The sequence below is a fragment of the Marmota monax genome, unplaced genomic scaffold, assembly GCF_021218885.2.
Source record: "Marmota monax isolate L192 unplaced genomic scaffold, Marmota_monax_Labrador192_F-V1.1 WCK01_AAM20220418_F8-fsc00125, whole genome shotgun sequence".
Lineage (NCBI taxonomy): Eukaryota > Metazoa > Chordata > Mammalia > Rodentia > Sciuridae > Marmota > Marmota monax.
The window spans coordinates 1980527-2000923 of NW_026695235.1; the positions used below are offsets into that span (position 1 = coordinate 1980527).

General features: G+C 43.7%; 1 long non-coding RNA gene and 1 other non-coding gene across 2 annotated transcripts; both read left to right on the forward strand.

The window, feature by feature from the left end:
• The first annotated feature begins 340 nt into the window (after positions 1 to 340).
• On the forward strand, positions 341 to 15095 carry LOC124088975 (uncharacterized). The gene is made up of 6 exons (XR_009226228.1): positions 341 to 605; positions 9441 to 9474; positions 9571 to 10122; positions 11460 to 11535; positions 11699 to 11956; positions 13111 to 15095. It is a non-coding gene; the product is annotated as an uncharacterized LOC124088975 (long non-coding RNA).
• On the forward strand, positions 9133 to 9273 carry LOC124089299 (U4 spliceosomal RNA). Its single transcript, XR_006850700.1, has one exon. It is a non-coding gene; the product is annotated as a U4 spliceosomal RNA (small nuclear RNA).
• Positions 15096 to 20397: the final 5302 nt, after the last annotated feature.

A 20397-nucleotide genomic window follows, 5' to 3' on the forward strand; every position in this document is an offset into this window, starting at 1 on the left:
GGAGGGGTTCCTGGATCCATATGCTTAGCCGGCGCCTGGGAACCCATATCTTTCCAGCTTTTCTGACTCTGCTTTCCTCTCTGGTAACCTCACTCTGGGGCATCCTTCCCAAGATGGCTGCTGGCAACCCTGGTCTTCCATCCTCCCCGCTGGGAAAGAACTGCCTTCTCTCAATAGCCTCAGTGAAATGACTGAGGCATTGGCCTCCTTGGCTTGGATGGGATCATGCACCCATCCCTAAATCAGCGGCTGTGGCCATGGAAGTGGGATGATCTGATTGGATGGGTCTGGGTCACATGCTTCCACCCTCCCTGGGGCAAGGGTCAACCTCATTCTTGATCCACTAAGATGAACTAAGAGTGGAGGAGGGAAGTCCAGAATTCTAAGAGAAGAGAAAATGGATAGTCGAGTGCCCAAGTGATAGAAGGCCTCTGTATAATCTGCCAATCAGCACATCTTCACAGAGTTGAAGGGGGAACATGTGACACCCACCCTTTCAACCTCCTGTCAAGGAGCCTCTGGGAGACATTGGTTATCACTGTGGCGCAGATGGGAACATGACCACACAGAGAGGTTACGTTATTATTGCCCGAGATTGCACAACGGTAAGTGGGGGGGTAGGGTTTGGCTGGGGCATCTGTCCCAGGGTTGGCACTCTCTGAGCCTCCACACTGGTGGCAGGGACAATGGAAATGCAGCATGGCCCAGACTTGAGGACCCAGGAGCTGTGGGGGGGGGGGGGCAGCGATAGGATGAGCTATAAAGAGTTAGCACCGGGGCGAGCAAGCCCTGGTGCCCCAGGCTTGGCCCCAGCTCCCTGCCTCCACCCCACCCTGGGTGCAGCAGGGGCACTGCCACAACTCCAGCCAAGCCTGCGCCAGCCCTGCCGCAGTCTGGGAGCTGAGGCGTGGAACTGGCTGGGGAGCTGGGGTGGCAAGGTGAGGACAGGAGAGGAGCAAAGAGAGGAGGGAAGGCCGGAGTCAGGAGGCTCCTTTGAGCCCTGAAACCACAGAAGCCATCATCAATGATGAGGCCTGGGCCTCCATTAGAGGCCTCACCTGGAGGCAGCTGGTGGGCAACTCAGGCTCCTGCCCTGGAGACAGCACCCTGACCACACATCCACATCAGAAGCAGCTCAGAAAGTTTTGTTTTATTTATTTTTTTATTGTGATAAAATACACATAACACAAAATTTACCATTTTAACTATTTTTAAGTGGACCATCCGATGGCGTAGGTACATTCATGTTGTTGCACAAACATCACCACCGGAGTTCTGGAGAACTTTTTCTTCATCTCAAGACTAAAACTCTGCCCATTAACCAGTGACTGTCCATTTCCCCGGCTCCTAAACCCCCAAAGCTTCTATTCTGCTTTCTCGGACCCTCATGTAAGTGGACCATTCGGTGTTTGGCTTTTATGACTGGCTTACTCACGCAGCATGATGTCCTGCACATGCTCCGTGGCAGAGTGTGGCAGAATGCCTGTCCTTTTTCAGGCTGAGTCATATTTATGGTATGTAGGTTCCCCATTTGGCTTATCCATTCATCCGTGGTTGCTGGACACGTGGGCAGTTTCCACCCTAGTTTGGTGAATAATGCTACTGTGAATATTGAAGCACAGGGATCTGTGAGGCCCTGCTTTCTTTCAGTTCCTTGGGGGTACATACCCAGGGGTGGAATTGCTGAGTCATGTGCTAATTCTGTATTTGTATCTGGGTTTGTGGTTGTTATTGCTTTGGTACTGGGGTTTGAACCCAAGGGTACTTAACTACTTAGCCCTTTTAAAAAAATATCTTATTTAGAGACAGGGTCTCGCTGCATTGCTTAGGGTCTTGCTATATTGCCTAGGGCCTCACTAAGATGCTGAGGCTGGCTTTGAACTCGCGATCCTCCTGCTTCAGCCTCCTGAGCTGCAGGGATTACAGGTGTACACCACTGTGCCCTGCTAATTCTGTGTTACAGTGTTTTCCGCAGTGGTTGCACCAGCAATGTACAAGAGTTCCAATCACTCCATTCCTCTCCGAATCTCCTTGTTTTTCATGGGAGATGTGTGTGGCTTAAAGTTGTCCAATAGGGGCTGCATTCGGGGGCAAGGATCAAACCTAGCAGGGTGAGGCTTGCTAGGTTAACTCTCCGCTGCCCATCTGCTGCCCTCCTCTCTTGGGGGTGCAGAAAGGATGAAGCACTACCATTGCCCTTATCAGTGACTCTGGGCCCCAAGGCATGAGTCCCTTCCCCTTCACCTCTGAGCCTACCCTTGAAGGACATTGTCATTTAGCAAAGGAACTCCTATTGACTTTTTTAGGTTAATAAGGACAGACTATAAAGCTTATCTACTTATTTCAGAATTTGTTGATCGGATAGTGCAAGGGGCTACTTCCGAAGACACCAGTTGAAAGGACTTTGAGTGAGCAGGGCATGTTGTCAGAAGCCTGTAATCCCAGTGGCTCGGGTGGCTGAGGCAGGAGGACGGCAAGTTCAAAGCCAACCTCAACAACTTAGTGAGGCCTAAGCAACTTACCGAGACCCTGTCTCACAATAAAACATAAAAAGGGCTGGGGACTGCCTCAGTAGGTAAGCAAAGAAAGGACTCTGACCTCCTAGGAAGCTCGTGAAACCCATCCCTGTGGTTCCCCCTCACCTGTGGGGGTTGTCTTAAGACCCCCCAGGGGATGCCTGAAGCTCAGATAGTACTGAACCTGACATAGACTTTTTTTTTCCTGTACATACACACTTCAGATGAAGTTTTATTTATAAATTAGGTTCAGTAAGAAGAGACTAACAAGAATAACTAAAAACAGAATAATTTATAATGAATGATATACTATAATAAAAGCCGTGTGAGTCTTGTCTCTTTCAAATAGCTTTTTGCTCATTGCTGGAATTTTCCATTTATTTTTCTCATTTGACCATGTGTAATGAAACCCAGGAAGTAAAACTGTGGATAAGGGTCTCTGTGCCCCACTGTGGTGGCTTTTCTCCATCCCCTCCTTACCTTCTCCGCACCTTTCTTGTCTCTGCTCCGTACCCTGGAGGGCTGGACCCCGTGGAGGCATTTTCTGGGTTTCCTTCCTCTTGGCCTCTGCTGGGTTTGGTCAGTGAGAGACACTGAGAAGGAATCAGAGGGCGGAGGAAAGGGAGACCTGTCACACATGTGTTGTACTATTGCTGGTGTCACCAAGATCCAGGACAAAATGGGGCCCCACAGACTTGGAGGTGGGGGTGGGGAGTTCTGCATGCCACTCCACACAGTCATTCTCCTCTCCATTTTCTGTCCACTGTCCCCTCTAAGGGACAGCATGATAAATTCACCTGACCCAGGGACAAAGGTGGAATGAACCCTGTGTTTACGGGTGAGAGGTCCTGGCTGGGTGCCACCGCCATGGAACACCTGTGATCTAGAAAACCTGGCCAGGCCGAGTCCCCACAGGATCCGCAGGCATTTCATGCCAATCTGCTGGGCGTTCTCCTGCACCGTGGGTAATAAGTACACGCACAGCATAGATTTGCTCTATGCTTCTAGAGGATCCCCCTGGTTTGGTGTTGTGGGTTATGGGCTTTCCAGCTGCCTGTGTCACTGGATGACTCCTGGAGGCTGGCCTCTGGAGCCCTGTCCTCAGAAAAACCCACCAGCCTCTGCTGCTTGGCAGAAGCTCAGCCCTGGGGGCTTCTGCCTCTTCCGCCCTGGAGCTGCAGCCCTACGAGGAAGGCTGGCCAGGTATCCTGCCCCTTGGTTCTGCCGACTTACAGTTCTCACCAGGAACCAGGTCTCTGTGTCCACTCTGCCCCCACTTGTAATAGTTCAGCTGCTGTCCTCAGAGAGTGCCAAGGACCATGTCTTCATGACTCCAAGAGAAAGGAATTGGCGTTTTCCCACCAGATATTAGATTTCAGTTTCAGATGTCAAAAATTATCGCTTTTGGTGACAAGAAAGGGAGTGAAATCAATGAGGGGATTAACGGGGCCTTGTTGGTTCAGTGGGTTCCCACCTGAGCCTTGGAGTTGTTTAATTTTCTAGATCAAGTTGCCTAGGCCATTGTATCCAGCTGTTTGGTCTAGCTATTTCTGTGACAGTATTTTTTTTTAGATGTAATTGATATTTATTTATTTTATTTCAAACACACACACACACACACCCCGATTTCTCTGGAGAACTAACACAGTTTTCTTAGCATTTTGGTTTGGATATGAGGCATCCTCCGAGAGCTCCTGTATCAATTCAGGAATGCTCAGAGGTGAAATGACTGTAAACTAATCAGTCCATCCTAGTCAAAAGGACTGAGTGGTAACTGTGGGCAGGTGGGATGTGGCAGAAGAGGTGGGTTACTGGGGGCTGCCCTGAAAGGGGTCATCTTTCCTGTGGCCCCTTTGCCCTTCCCTCTCTGTCATGAACAAGATAATTCACTAACATAGACCAAACACGTTTGTGTCTTTCCACAATGTCAGAATTTATTGAATAACAACAAATTCACAGGCTACACCACTTTCATCCATTTCAGTTCACTGATAGTCATAAGCCCAGCAAACACAAGTTCTTTCATTCGAGTCTTAATTTCTAATATCTATAACATTCAAGTCACTCTCATACATCATCTGCTGACATATAGAAAGACTAAGAAAAGGCTAAGAGAGCAGCAGGTAGGAGGACGCTGGGCCACCAGCACAGGCAGAGATATGAATGCTGAGAGTCAGGGTCACTGTGGGTGGCCATAAGGACTTTAAGGAACCAGTTCCCCAGTTCCACAGACTCATCAAAGCAGAGGGTCCAACAGGATGGACAACAGTCTCAGTTTCAGGTGTCAGCTCAAGGTGTCAGCTTAGCATGGGCCCTCTGTGGTCATCATGGGCAGGAGAAACTGCGCTCTGCTGCAGCCCGAGCACAGAGATTCAGAGGTTTGTCACTGGGGTGGTTTTCCTGGGCAAGGCTTGTGATGAGTGGCCAGTGATGGGGTCAAGGGTGTCATCGTGTTGAGCCTCAGGGGTCCCTCCTTTTGCAGGTCTCCAGCGAGGGGGGTGCCTCTGTTGAGAGTGATGAGCTCCCACGTCTGGTGTTCCCGATAGGATTTGGAATATCCAAGTGTCCAGGTGCTCCTTGCTTCAGCTTGATAAGTTGGCACATGTCAGTTATTTAGTGCCAGTCAGATGGTGGTCATCCACGTGCACAAACAAGGTATGGAGTCATTCTACCTTGGCACTTGCACTCACAACGGAGCAACTTGTGGCAAACTGCTGCTTTACAAAAATGGAGTAACTCAGGTTTAGGCACAGCCCCCAAACTGCTGTTCTATACACGGAGTTTCTCAGCACAGGGCACAGCCTGCTCCCCACACTCTGCTTTCTGGTCAGCCATGAATGGAGCAGTGATCCTCCACCATGTCTTCCTGCTATGATGTTCTGCCTCACCTTGGGCCCAGAGCAATGGACTCAGCCAACCATGGACTAAATCTCTGGAACCGTGAGACAAAATAAGCTTTCCCTCCTCTAAGTTGTTCTTGTTGCATATCTTGGTCCCAGTGATGAAGCTGATTGATACCCTCAGGAACTCAATGTGAATAGCTAAGCTAATGGGACCAATCTAAGTGCTCTTTAACAGATGAATGGATAAAGAAAATGTGGTATATATACACAATGGAATATTATTCGGCCATAAAGAAGAATGAAATTATGGCATTTGCCAGTAAGTGGATGGAACTGGAGGCTATCATGCTGAGTGAAATAAGCCAGTCTCCAAAACCACAGGCTGAATGTTCTCTCTGATATTTGGATGCTGACTCACAATAGGCAGGGTCGGGGGTGGGGAGTGGAGGTTCACTTGATTGGACAGGGCGGAGTGGGGGGAAGGAGGAGGGGATGGCAATGGCAAAGACAGTAGAAAGAATCAGACATAACTTTCCCATGTTCATATATGAATACACGACCAGTGTAACTCACATCATGTACAACCACAAAAACGGGAAATCATACTCCATGTATGTATGTCAAAATACATTCTATTGTCATGTGTAATTAAAAGGAACAAATACATTTTTAAAAGTACACATACAAAATAAAAGAATATACGTGAGGCTGGAGGTAAGCTTAGTGAAGGAGCACATGCCTAATGGTGGAGCCCATCAGTGAGGCCATGGGTTCAATCCCCAGCACCACAAGAACACCCACCCACATACACATACACACACACACACACATACACATTCACACAAATAACAATCAAAAAGAATGTATATAAGCTGGAATTTAGTATTGCCAAAATTATTGTTCATAATCTGTGGCTCTTAGTAAGGTCTGATGTCGGGGTCCATCTTTACATAATACAATGGTAAGTGACATATTTACTGACAAAAATAGCCCTTTCTCCTGCTCCCAGAGATAAACGGATTGACTTCTGTGTGTTTGTTTCCATCTGAGCATCAGCAGAAGTAGTTGTTGAGCACACACGGTCTTGCTCTATCAGAAATATGTGCCCAACACAGTAGAAGCCCCCTCACAGGGTGAAACCCACCGGGAGAGAAACCTAGAAACCAAGAGCACACGAAGGAGTGTTTGGTTCCAAACTCCAACGTCTCTCCTACTCCAGGGCATGAACTTATTGATGGGAACAGTAAGCCAAAATCTCCTTTGCGATATAAACTCACTTTATCTTCCATCTGTCTCTGTGTCGCCCTCAGAATGCACATACAGCTGATTTTAAGTGAGTTGTATGGGACGGTATTTTGGCTGTGACTCTGCTGTGGGATTCATGACCTGGCTGCTGTCAGACTTGACTGAACACATCTTCTGGGACTATGGTGTGCTGTTAGAATGCATGGATTTTGCATGAAGAGGCCTCATTAGTCATTTGAGTATATATGCCAAAGAGACCAACCTACTCTTGGTGAAAAATTCCAGAATATGAGCTAGGCTTGGTGGTACATACCTATAATTCCAGTTACACAGGGGCCGGGGACAGGGTGACAAGTTTGAGGCCAACCTGGACAACTTAGCAACTTAAAGATTCTGTCTCAAAAAAAAAAAAAAATGTCAGGGGTGATCAGGGCTGTGTCTTGTGTCTCAGTGGGAGAACACTTGCTTGGCATGCTTAGCCTGAGACTATGGGTTCAACCCCCAATATTGCTAAGAAAGGAAGGAAGGAAGGAAGGAAGGAAGGAAGGACACTCAGAAATCATCAAAATACAAAGACTTTCAAAGAGAGAACGGAAGAGTTGAATTTCCAGTGCACAGAGAACCTACAACTTCATACACTGCCTAGAAAAATCTCAATTGTAATCCACTCTGAACAGATAAAAGATGATGTTTATTGAGATGAAAAAGTAATTATGCTTAGACTCAAAAATAATGTCTTTCATATTTCTTTTACTAACACTGTAAAAAAATTTTACCAAATTGAGTTTAGCTGTGATCTCAGTAGCCAGTTAGTTTTTGTGATACCTACACTTCACATGATTTATATCTCTGAGGCATAAAACATACCTACTGCTATGGTTGGGTCTGAAATGTCCTCTGAAAGCTCAGGTGCCGAAGGATGGGTCCCTGATGGGTGGCACTACTGAGAGGAGGTGGAAACAGAAGGAAGTGGGTCCCTGTTGGAGAAAGTAGGTCATAGCTGGGGTGTATGTTTGAAGGGTTAGTTTTTCTTCCTCTCTGTCTCTCTCTTTGCTTCCTGGCCACCATGAGGTGAGCAGCTCTGCTCTACTACTGTGCTCCCTGTAATGATATTCTGACTCACCAAAGGCCCAAAGCAATGGGGCCAAGTGACCTGGTCTGAAACTGTGAGCCAAAATCAACCTTTCCACACTGTAAGTTGATTCTCTCTGGTATTTTGTCACAGTGATGAATATCTGGCTACCATACATATAATACAGCATATATATTCACCAGGAAGAGGTAGCTTTAGTCTTCTTAGTCTCCCCTATTTATGAAACTAAAATATATTTCAAGTGTGGTTTTGTGCACATAAAAGGTAAATAAAAAATTGGATATGTCCTATTATTTTTCTTCTTATGTCTCTTTTTTTTAAAGCTATTTTGGTATATCTGAGGTCTACTTTAACTCCAGTGGTGTTTATTATGGTGAGCTCTGGTTCAAAGTGTTCATACCCTTGTGTGGTCCCTTCCTGGCTGGGTTCTAGACTGATCTTGGTGGCCAATAGAAACCTGTGAAAATGTGTGGTTCCCAAGTCTAGGCCATAAAAGCCATGTCTTCTGTCTTGCTCTCGTGGGCCATTCACTCTAAGGGAAGCCAGCTGCCATGTTGTGTGGCCACTCAAGCAGCTCTGTGGAGAAGCTCAGGCAGAGAGGCACTGAGGCCTCCCATCAACAGCTAGCACCAACTTGCCAGCCACACGAGGGAGCTGTCCAACAAATGGCTGGCTTCTCTAGCCCCAGTCAAGCCTTCAGATAACTGTGGCTCACCTCAGCCAATATCTGACTGCAGTTTCACAAGAGACCAGAAGCCCAAACTGCGCAACCAACTTATTCTCAAATCCTAAACCACAGAAATTAAGACGGATTAAAAAAAATGATTATTGTTATTTATAAGCTGTTATTGCATGGGGTGAATTGTTAGCAGTAATTACTAATATGGAAACATTATTAATCTTTCTTATTTTTTTAATTTTAAATTTATTCTAATTAGTTATACATGACATAATGCATTTCAATTACACACAAATGGAACACAACTTTTTACTTCTCTGGTTGTACATGATGTAAAGTCATACCATTCCTGCAATCCTACATGTACCTAGGGTAATGATATCTGTCTCATTCTACCATCTTTTTCACTCCCTGTCCCCTCTCCTCCCCTCACTCCCCTCTGCCCAATCCAAAGTCCCTCTATTCCTCCCTTGCTGCCCCTGACCCCCATTATGGATCAGCATCCACATATCAGAGAAAACATTGTATGTAAATTGTATGCGACGGTGTTTTGGCTGTGACTCTGTTGTGGGTGTAGCTTAGTGATACAGCACCCCGGGGTTCAGTCCCCAGAATTTGTCTCCTTCTCCAAAAATAAGAAAGAAATCTAATTATCAAAGATCAGTAGCATCTTGACAAACATCTCAGGACTGACTAGAAAGGGCTCCCACCCATCCAAATAGAGAAAAATGGAGCATCATAAAGAATAAGAAAGGCAGCTTTGCGTAGTGGCAGTATCATAGCCAATAAAGTTTATCTGAAGTGTGATTATTGCTAATTGAAAACTTTTTCCAATACCCGGCCTTGATGACCTGCAATATAAGCAACACTGGCAATTTTTGACAGTCTCTATAGAGACTGAATTAAAAAAAAAAAAGAAGAAGAAGAAGAAGGAGGGAAGTTATACTTTATGTATGTATGATTGTCAAAATACATTCTATTCACTGTATAACTACAAAGAACAAATGGAAAAATTTTTTAAAAAGAATAGGAACAATTCAAACACCTCTTTTTTTTTTTTAAAGGGTGCTGAAATACATCAGGCAGGAGGCAGGACAGGTGAGTCTTTGCTGAAAGGCTTGGAGGAGGCTAGGTTTTTTGTTTGTTTGTTTGTTTTTAAAGAGAGTGAGAATTTTTTTAATATTTATTTTTTAGTTTTCGGTGGACACAACATCTTTATTTTATTTTTATGTGGTGCTGAGGATCGAACCCAGCGACTCTCGCATGCAAGGCGAGCGCGTTACCGCTTGAGCCACATCCCCAGCCCTCCAACACCTCTTGATGGATGAATGGTTATACAACATATGCACATACATACAATGGAATATTATCCAGTCTTAAAGGAGGGAAATTTCTGACACGTATTGATTGATATTGGTTGAAGAGGGAAACAATTCTACCATGGAAATACCAGCCCATTGGGAATGAAATTCAGCCAACCTTAGCATCTGGAGAGTTTGAGCATGCAAGTATGCTGAAATATAAAGAGAAGTCATCACCTTGGGAATATTTGTACCAGGGCTGGGAATGTAGTGCAGTGGTAGAGCACTTGCCTAGCAACCATGAGGCCCCGAGGATAGAACCCTCGAATGAAAGAAAAGACAAGAGCATGAGGCAAAGAAGAGGAGGGGAACTGGTCTGCACTGACTCAAACCAGCTGTGGAATATTATGTAGGATGACTGGAAAAATTTGGATATGATCTGTGGGTAAGATGATTTTTAGAAACTTATTTTCTTACATGTGATGAAGGAATTGTGGTTTTAGAAGACATTGCCCATGTTAATTAAGGTTGTGATCTTTTGATGTTCATCATTTACTTTAAAATACTTTAGCAAATCATAAAAAAGCAAATATGAAGCAAAAATGGTGAAATGTTAGTAACTGTTAAATGTCCAAATGGGCTCATTAAATTGTTTTATGTACTTTTCTGAACATTTGAAAGTTTTCAAATGTAGCAGTTGTCACTTAGCCAATACTTTCCAGGATCCCCAGTGGATGACTGAACCCTAATATATTTTTCCTGTACTCATAGGCCTATAATAAATTTTAATTTATACATTAGGCAAGTAAGAGATTAGCAATGATATCTAATAATAAAATAGAATAATGGTAACAATATGCTGTAATAAAAGTTATTTAAAATGTATGAATTGTTTATTTCTGGAATTTTCCATTTAATTTTTTCGATCATAGTTGACTATACATGACTGAAACCCAGAAAGTGAAACCATGGATAAGGAGGTACTAAGGTATAAAAGCAAAAATGGGTCTGTGGGGCTCTGAGAAGCACAAATTCAGGGGTTAAGAACCATTTCAGGGTGAAATAGTACATCCAAACAAATTGGTGGGTATAATTGTGACTGCCATATTTATCTGTAAATAAAGACTGACATTTATTTATAAATATCTATAAATATAAACCTGTCTCAGAAACACTGAGTGCCCAGTTCAGCAGGACCACATAACTAACAGTGCTAGAGTTTGGGTCTGGAATGTCCCTCGAAAGCCCATGCGCTGGAGGCTGGGTCCCCAGCCATGGTGCATTGGTAGGTGGTGGAACCTCTAAAGGTGGAGCCTAGTGAAAGGTCTTTAGATCACTGAGTTGGGCCACTTATGGGGATTGTGGGACCCGGATCTCTGTCTCTGCTTCTTCTCTCTCCTTACTCCCTATACACTCCTGGGTCTCTCCAGAGACCCAGAAGCAACAGGCCCAACTGTGGTCATGGACTGAAACCTCCAAAACTGAGCCAAAATACACCTTTTCTTTTATAAACTAATTGCCTCTGGTATTTATTGCAGCAACAGGAAGCTGACAACCAAAACAGTCCTAGAGAAATTCCAAGTCAGGAAGCTGCAGAACTGGTTAGGCCCTCGGTCTTCTACAGTGGGTAAAGGACTAGGCTGGAGACACAGAGCCTTGGGCTCTAACCTTGGGGCTACCATTTGCCTTTTCAAGGCTCAAGCTCAGCCTAAGATTTCCTACTTTAAAATGGGGATTTGTTGTTATCTATTCAATTGACCAATTTCTTAATCATATGCAAAGTTTCAGCCCTGGTCCAGATGCTGAAAATATGGTATGAAGATATCCCTGCAGAGTTTGCTCAACGGGGAAGAGACAGGTGAGACCCAAACACTGGCCCCAGCCAGGCACAGGGGAGGGCTGGGAAGGGGGGACAGAGCAAGAACCAGGCCAAGAAAAAGGGAAGGGGTGGCTTGGGCTGGGAGATCAGGGGGGGCTTCACAACAGACCGAGTCCCAAGGACCAGTAGGTGTTCTCCACAGGCACAAGAGTGAGAGCGTGGCTTCCAAGGCAGGAGCAAAAGAACGAAGGGAAGACGGGGAGGCCCAGGAGGTGCGGCTCTGGTGCACACCAGAGGGATAGCATGTGAGGCGCTGGGCCCCAGGCTGTGCCAGACTTTGGAAGGATGTCATTTATTCTGGTGCCCAAATCAACAAGCATTCAAGAGCCAAGGAGGAAAGCCAGGAGAGCTGGTGTTTGCAGAAGATGATTCTGGAAACATGCGGAGAACCAGCTGGGAGGTGAGAGGGCGCAGGTGGAGCTGTTAACCTTTTCAGGGGCCATGGACTCCCTTTCAGGGTAATGTTTTTAGGTGCATGGATTAAAATACGTAGGATTACAAAGGAAACTTTGAAAATCTGCTGTCAAAATGTATTTAAAACTTGTGATGTGTAATATGTGTGCTTCTCTTTTTAAATACATTAAATAACAGATGTAATGGTGAATTTAACAACACTATGATTTGATTCATTGATTGATTGATTAGTACTGGGGAGTGAACCCAGGGGCACTTTACCACTAACCTCCATCCCCAGCCCTTTTTATTTTGAGGCAGGATCTTGATAAATTACTTCGGGCATTGCTAAATCGCTGAGGCTGGCCTTAAACTTGTGATCCTTCTGCCTCAGCCTCCAAAGTCGCTGGGATTGCAGGCATTTACCTCCCACCCCTATGCCTGGCACAACTACTAGGACTTTAAACAAGTGATTATTGTATATCGTATTCTTCATGTGATACCAGGTAAAACAGGAATTTAGATGGATGACATCGTCACAGGTACTGCTGTGGATTGTTGCCTCAGTTATCTCTGAAGGGAAAATTTGATTTCATACCGGGGTTGCTGAAAACAAGGACAGGCTTGGTTTCCCCCTGAAGTGTAAGAAAGACCCTTTGAATTCCATCAGAAAACCCTCGGGGGACACCTCTCTAGATTGACTGTCCTGACTGCCCTGGAATTTGGTATGGCACTGTGTGGATGTAGTTTTAGGATTGTGCCAAGTTCAGGGGAGACTCCATTTCCTTTCAAAGTTCCAACTTCATGATTTGGTTCTTTGGGGTGGGTTTGCTTGGGAGCAGGATATTCAGGTAACTGGTGGTACCACTGCACAGCTGACGTTAATCCAAGCAGAGGAAAAGCAACTTTGACCAGGGGAGACTCTGTTAGACCCATCCCATTAAGCAAAGGCCCAACACTCGCATCAGAGAGTGCATCACTCCTAAGGTTCTCTGAGGGAAGGAACATTTCTTTTGTGCTGTTTGCCTAAAATGCATTGCAAAAAAGAAGAAGGAAGAGGAGGAGGAGGAGGAGGAGAGCACGAGGAAACAAGAATCCCAAATCAAGGGGCTCTCTATAAAATGATGTGCCTGTCTTTTTTTTTTTTTTTTTTTTTTTTAGTTATTGGCGGACATAACATCTTTGTATGTGGTGCTGAGGATCGAACCCGGGCCGCACGCATACATGCCAGGCGAGCACGCTACCGCTTGAGCCACATCCCCAGCCCAGTGCCTGTCTTCTTAAAAAAAAATGTGCAGTGTTATGACAAAAATTGGCTGTGCAGCTGTTCCATGTGCAGGAGATTAAAAAGATTAGATGACTAACTGCCTTACTTACTTTAGGATTTGAAGCCTAGCTGGAAAACAAAGGTTAATAAAGGATATTATCGGAACAACTGGCAAAATACAGAATGGACACTATATTACATGATAATACCGTAATCATATTAATGTCTTCGCTGTGATGATTTTTCGGTGATTGTGTGAGAATGTCTTTGTTCTTAGGAGATATACTCAGAATGGTTTAGCTGGGAGGGGTATCTTTACAGTTCAGCAAAAATAAGTCTCTGTGTATTCTAGATGACAGACACACAGATGTACATCCTTATACATCATACACATGTGTGTAAATGTACACATTCGTATATACACACATGCACGTATGGAAAAAGAGCCTGTGAGCAAATGTGACCACGATGGTAACAATGGGTGGGCTTAGATAAAAAGGTTAATGAAGTTTAGATGAAGTTCATTGTCCTATTGATGAAACTTCTTTGTAAGTTGGACTTTTTTCCAAAACATACTGTTCAAAAAAATTCAGAAGCCCACCCTCCAGAGTCAGGAGGGACAGTGCTTCAGCTACTCTGATCTCAGATCAACGCCGGAGGCTCTGCTGATCAGCTAATGTGGACTAGGAATTCGTTTTCACTCGTGAAGTTGGTGGTGTTTGTTCCCTGGGCACGGCTAGGTGCCGTGCTGACCCCTGGCATGGGCAGGGCACAGGGATGGAGTCAGGCCAGGGCACCAGGCTCAGACCTGAAGCAGCCACGTGCACAAGTTCTGCACTTCAGTTCCCAGAGCTGCTCCCAGAATAGGGATCGTCGCATCTGCCCAGAGACAGCCTTTCCTGGAAGGTGCCATTGGAGAACCCAGAAGCCAGAGAGCCAGGACTTAATGGAGCCGACAGAAGAGGTTTCCAAGGGCTGTCCTGCCTGCTGAAGATTTGCACAAGTGACAAAATTCTGTCTGAGGACTGTCCTCCTCTTCTTCTACTACTACCTTCTCTTTTTCCTCCTCCCATTAATTCTGGTTTTATTGAGGTGTGATTTAAATATAAAATCCACCCCTTTTAGGATCAAGTTCAATGAATTCTGTAAATGTACAGTCATGCAACCACTAAGTTTTACAACTCTCCCATCTCCCCTAGAAGTTCCCTGTTCCACTTGGTCACCATCGCCAGCGTACCCTGACAGTGGCATACCACTGACCTGCCTTCTGTCCCTATAGCTCTGCCTTTACTAGAATTTCGTACTGGAGTCATTCAATGTGGAGTCTGTTGTGTGTCTCCGTGGCTTGTTCCCTTCTACTGCTGAGCAGTTGTCCATAGTATAGATATCCCATAATTTTTCTCTTTTCAGACACTGAGGTTGTTTCTAGTTTGGCTCTTTTGAATAAAGCTGCAATTAAATTATATTTAAATAATCTAATAGTTCTCTTTTCCTTTTAATAGACATAATGCTGGAATTTCTCATAAGGAAAAGGTATTCCAAATCCAATTGAAAGTTTTATATTTAGTGTATCAGAATAGTGAGTTAATTGGTGGTAAAGTTAAGAGTCTCAGCCAGTCTTACTTTTGAGTATGATGCTTTTTTTACACTAATTGTGATAAGATAAACATAAACTAACCCTCTCGACCATTTTAGAGTATCCTTTAGTAGCATTAAGTACATTCACTTTGATGTGCCATGGATCTGCAGAATTTTTTTTATCTTGCAAAACTGAAACTCTATATCCATTAAATGGTGGCCCCCTCCAATTTCTCCTTCCCCATCATTCTGCTTTTTGTTTAAATGACTTTAACTATGTGAGTTACCTCATGTAACTGAACTCAGGTAAGTAGTTGTTCTGTTGTTGTTATTGTTGTTGTTGTTATTTGCAGAATGAGAATGGAACACAGTATTTTGTGCATGCTGGGCAAGTGCTCAACCACTCAGCTACATTCCCACCCTTTTTCATTTTTTTTTTTTTTTTTGAAATAGGGTCTCACTAAATTGCCTAGGCTGGCCTCAAACTTGAGATCCTCCTGCCTCAGCCTCTTGAGTAGCTGGGATTATAGGTGTGGACCACTGCCCTTGGCTGATATTGCCCTTTGATGAACAAAAGTTTTACTATTGATGCAGTCTTTTTAATGATTCCTTGGCCTTTCTTTGTCTTTCAAGACATTGATACCTCTGAAGAGTATAGTCGTCCACTATTCTGTATGATGTCCCAGAACTGGGGTTTGACATTTTTCTCATGATTTAATTCAGAATGCACATTTTTGACTGACAGCAACTCTGTTTGTGATGCTGTGGTCTTTTCAGTACCTTCCATCAGAAGACACACCCACACTCATTTTGTCCTATTATTAGATCTGTTAATTAATTTATTTTTAATTTTTTATTATTAATGTTTTTAGTTTTAGGTGGACACAATATCTTTATTTTTTTATGTTTTTATTTTTTTAGTTGCCAATGGATCTTTATTTCATTTATTGATATGTGGTGCTGAGGATCAAACCCGGTACCTCACACATGCTAGGCAAGCGCTCTGCCACTGAGCGACCACCTCAGACCTTTATTTTGTTTTTATGTGGTGCTGAGAATTGAACCCAGTGCCTCACGCATGCTAGGCAAGCGCGCTACCACTTGAGCCACATCCCCAGCCCGTACACTTGTTATTTAAACTCTTGACTAAAGTGGCATCCTCTTTGAAACTGGTAAATTTGTAGCTGATAAGTAATCTGAGAGAACCGCTTAAAGATTGCACAAATATTGTGAATATCCTTTGCCCTGACAAACATCAGCCCCGTGGATTTAGCATCCATTGATGATTCTAGCCTGAGCAGTGATTATTATGAAAGGGTGCTTTTTCTACCTGTCTTGGTCCCTTTGCATTTATTAGTTGGCATCTTACTTTCTCTTGCAGTGAAAGAGGAGCTTCCTTTTTCTTTCTATTTATTTTTTTCTTTGGTATCATTCTGACTCTTTTTTATTCAGGGACATCTTTTGTAATTTTGGTGAACTTTTTTTTTTTTTTTTCATTTAACAGTATGAAAAAGATCTCTGTTTGCATACAGAGATCTTCTTTGTTGTTTTCTTTTCCTTTTTTTTTTTTTCCAGTTCTGAAACTCAACATATTGGTTTGTATAGTGCCCACAGTATTGCACTGTGGAGGTGTGCCATAAGTTACTCAAACAATTTCTTACATAATGGACATCCTGGTTGTTCTTAATATTTTGTACTTATAAATTATTATATACATAGTAATTTATTCTAGAATTGTTTATACATGGAATTGTTAGAGGTTATTCAGGATAAGCACCCAGAAGTGAGATTTCTGAGTCAAGGGCCAAATTCTATGTAATTTTGTTAGATGTTGTTCAATTCCCCTCAACAGGGGTTGTACCACTTTCTATTCTCACAGCCTTGCCACAGAGTGGTTTGTTAAGATTTTGACTTTGCCATTCTGGTAGGTAATAAGTGTATTGTAATTTAAATAGTGTTTTTGTTATTGTTGTTATTGTGTATATAGAGCGTGCATAGCACACATTCTTTCAAGTAAGTGACTCCTAAATCCTTAATTCAGAGAACTGTGTTCCACTCAGGCTTCGGGAGTTATGTATTCTTCAGCCCTAATCCCTATTTTTTTCTTTATAGAGAGATGCAGTCAGTCATTGTAGGAATGGGATCTTCATTGACACCATCATTATCAAATGGGCCTAGACATGGTAGGGCACTTAATACACATGTACCAAGTGATGTCCTTTGCATGGAGCTGGACAGCCATTCATGTCCACCTCAATCCTCATAGTCACCTCCTCCAGTGGGCAGCAGATACTACTCCCCTATTAAGTGAGGAGGAGAGGAGGTTCAAAGAGATAAAATGATTTATCCAGCCCAAACCGGAGACCCCATGTTCAGATTCCTAGTCCATGATGTGAAGCTAGGTGACAATCCCTGAGTTCACCCTCACTTCTGATACCAATTGCAAATTCAGGGATCCTGACAAACACTTCTGTTAGAGTCTGTAAACAAGTCAGGATGGCACCTAGCATTTTGCCAGAGGGAGTGGTTAATGTTAAGGTCTGTAAACAAGTCAGGATGGCACCTGGCATTTTGCCAGAGGGAGTGGTTTATGAAGTGATGCCAGCGAGCCATCAAGTGTGGAGATTTCTTATTGGTTGACTGCTGTATCGAGTTTATGTTAATTAGATAAGCTATGTGGAATGTATAAATACCTCTGTTGTCCTACAATAAACGGCTCCTACTCCTGCTGTATCAATCTACACAAGTTGTTTGTCACCCCCCCCCCCCCCCGGTTATTTTGCTGCAGCCGGACTGCGGCACACTTCAAGTTCAATACTTCCCTTGAAAGATTCTCAGGACCTACGAAAAGCTATTTTATATATATCATTTCAGTTTATAACAGCAAAAGGATTCAGGTTAACATCAGCCAAGGGAAGAGAATGGTAGGGTAGAATCCAGTACAGTTGCACACACAGAGCTCCCAACTGTCCTCTGTCGTGGACAATGATAAATCCTTCTGGAAACAAACATGGTGCTCTCTTGGCCGAGGAAGCTCTCCACTGCATTGGTGTGTAGAATTTTTCATAGGACCTTTTCTTAGAAATGTTGATACAGTGACCTCAATCTCCAGTCCCTTCAGAGGTCAAGTTGGTACTGTTTCCAAATCTTTCACCATAAATTACATTGTTAGACTATCTGGAATGACCCACGTCCTTTAAGCAAAACATACATAGGGCAGGACATTATAAGAGTTAAGAGATGACCTCCCAGGAGCTGAGGACAAGGCCATTCTCTCTGGGCAAGTTTAAATGTGTTAATTGTACAATGCACTTTCTTTGCAGTACATTGCTGTAAGTGGGGGTGCCCTGCTGGCCATCCCACAGGAAAAGAATGGTTTCTATGCCCACATAACTATGAGGAGGGACAATCGTCCTTGCAAATTAAGACTGGGAAATATAAATGGAGCATTGCAAAGGGAAAGATAGGCACATAACTGAATTTAATGACAGCTAGTCTACACAAAAAAGTACAATAGATCCTGATTATTGAGAAATCACAGCCAATGTTTTTCTCTACTCATCAACTATAAGGAAAAGTGCTAGCAGGAGCCGCCTGTTGCTTGAGTCGGGTCCCAGTTGGCCTCTGATTGATTGCATTGAGGATGCCTAGGTGGCATCGACTTCCAGCTCGGGTAGCTTAATAAATAAATAAATAAACAAATAAATAAAGGTATCTGAAAGTTCAACCAACCTCTCTTTTATCAAATTACATTTCCCAGTGAGATAATGTTACCAAAAGAGTTGGCTTGCAATTTGTGCAATAGGTGTAAGTTCATCCCTTCGTTTACTTAAAAAAAAAAAAAAAAATCTCAGCCATGGGACTTTTATTGGCAGTTGGGAAAATATTCCACCCCATTAGGACAAAGTTCAGTAGGCATGAGGCCAAGGCAGAGGGTTAGGGTGGGGCAGGGGAGAGGAAGATAAATACTGGGTAGTGACAGCTCAGAACAAGCAAAGGTATTTCTCCAAAAGACCAAGGCTTCCTGGAAAACCAAAGACTGGCTCTAGTCAGATAGGAGGCCTGAGGGGAAGGCAGGTGGGGTGGGGAAACAGACTCTGGAAGGCAGGGGTTGGGGACCTTTGTTGGGGACAGTATGGAGAGCCAGAGGAGTTGGGAGTGAGGAGAAAAAGCTTCTCACTCTACTCTGTAGTGCCTTCTCTACACAAGCTCAGCTCCCTTCAAGGAGGAAGGGAGACTTCTCTTCTCCCTAGTTTCTGGAGCCATCCAGAGACCCCTCTCAGGCTCCCCTTCTCCACCAGCATTCCTTGTGAGGAAGCCAGGACTGAGCTTTTCTATGCCATGGACAAAACCAAACCAAAATGTGGATTACCAAACTATGGAGTCTTATTTTAGACACAAGAGACAAAAAGAATTATAACATAGGCTGAAATGCTGAGAAACTATCAGAAGGAGTAAACCAGTGTTTGGTGGAGAACAGGTGGTCATTTTAAATTTGGGCAAGAGTGGTCTCTTTGAGGACTTAAAATCACCATACTACAGTGACACAGACACATCAGTGTTTACAGCAGCTCAATTTATCATAGCCAAACTATGGAACCAACCTTGGTGCCCGTCAACAGATACATAGATAAAGAAAATGTGTTATATATACACAATGGAATATTACTTAGCCATAAAAGAATGAAATTATGGCATTTGCTGGTAAATAGATGGATCTGGAGAATATATGCTAAGCAAAATAAGCCAATCCCCCCCAAAATTAAAGGCCGAATGTTTTCTCCGATATGTGAATGCTAACCCACAAAGAGGGAGGGTGGGAGGAGGAAGAATAGAAGTTCATTGGATTAGACAAGTGAGAATGAGGGGAAGGAAGAGGGGAGGGCAATAGGAAAGAGAGCAGAATGGATTGGACATAACTTTCCTATGCTCATATATGAATACACGACCAGTGTAACTCCACATCATGGACGACCACAAGAATGGGATTCTACTTAGAATGCTATATTCCATGCGTGTATAATATGTCAAAATTCACTCTATTGTTATGTATATCTAAAAAAGAACAAATAAAAAAAGAGAGGAATTCCAACAGCAAAAGAAAAAAAAAGAAAGAAAAGAAAGAAAGAAGGTCTCTTTGAGAAAGTAACATTTAAATAAAGACCTAAAAGACAAGAATGGGCCAGTAAATGTTAAGAGTGTCTGTGAGGAAAGATAATGGAAAAAAAAAAACCTTGAATTTGTTGCTGGACCGGGTCTGTTTTGTCCTCTGCAGAGTATGCCAGACACTGAGATGATGAGTTTTGCAAAAGAGAGTTGATTCACAAGGCAGCCAAGTGGGGAGGTGGGATACCCAAGTCCAGAACCTGTCTTCCCAAGAGCAGGGTTTGGGAATATTCATGGGGTGAAGAAACAGGGTGACTTCAGGCAGGGGGAGGGTGAGGGGAGGTGAAATAGTGGGTGTTCTGCGCATATATCATCAAATTCCACGGCTATTCGTGGCATTCATGTTCAGAAAATGGTGGCATTAGCAAGACCTGGGGTCACCCATCGGACAATCACATGCCCAGATGAAGAGTCAGTGGTTCCAACAAAAATGGCCT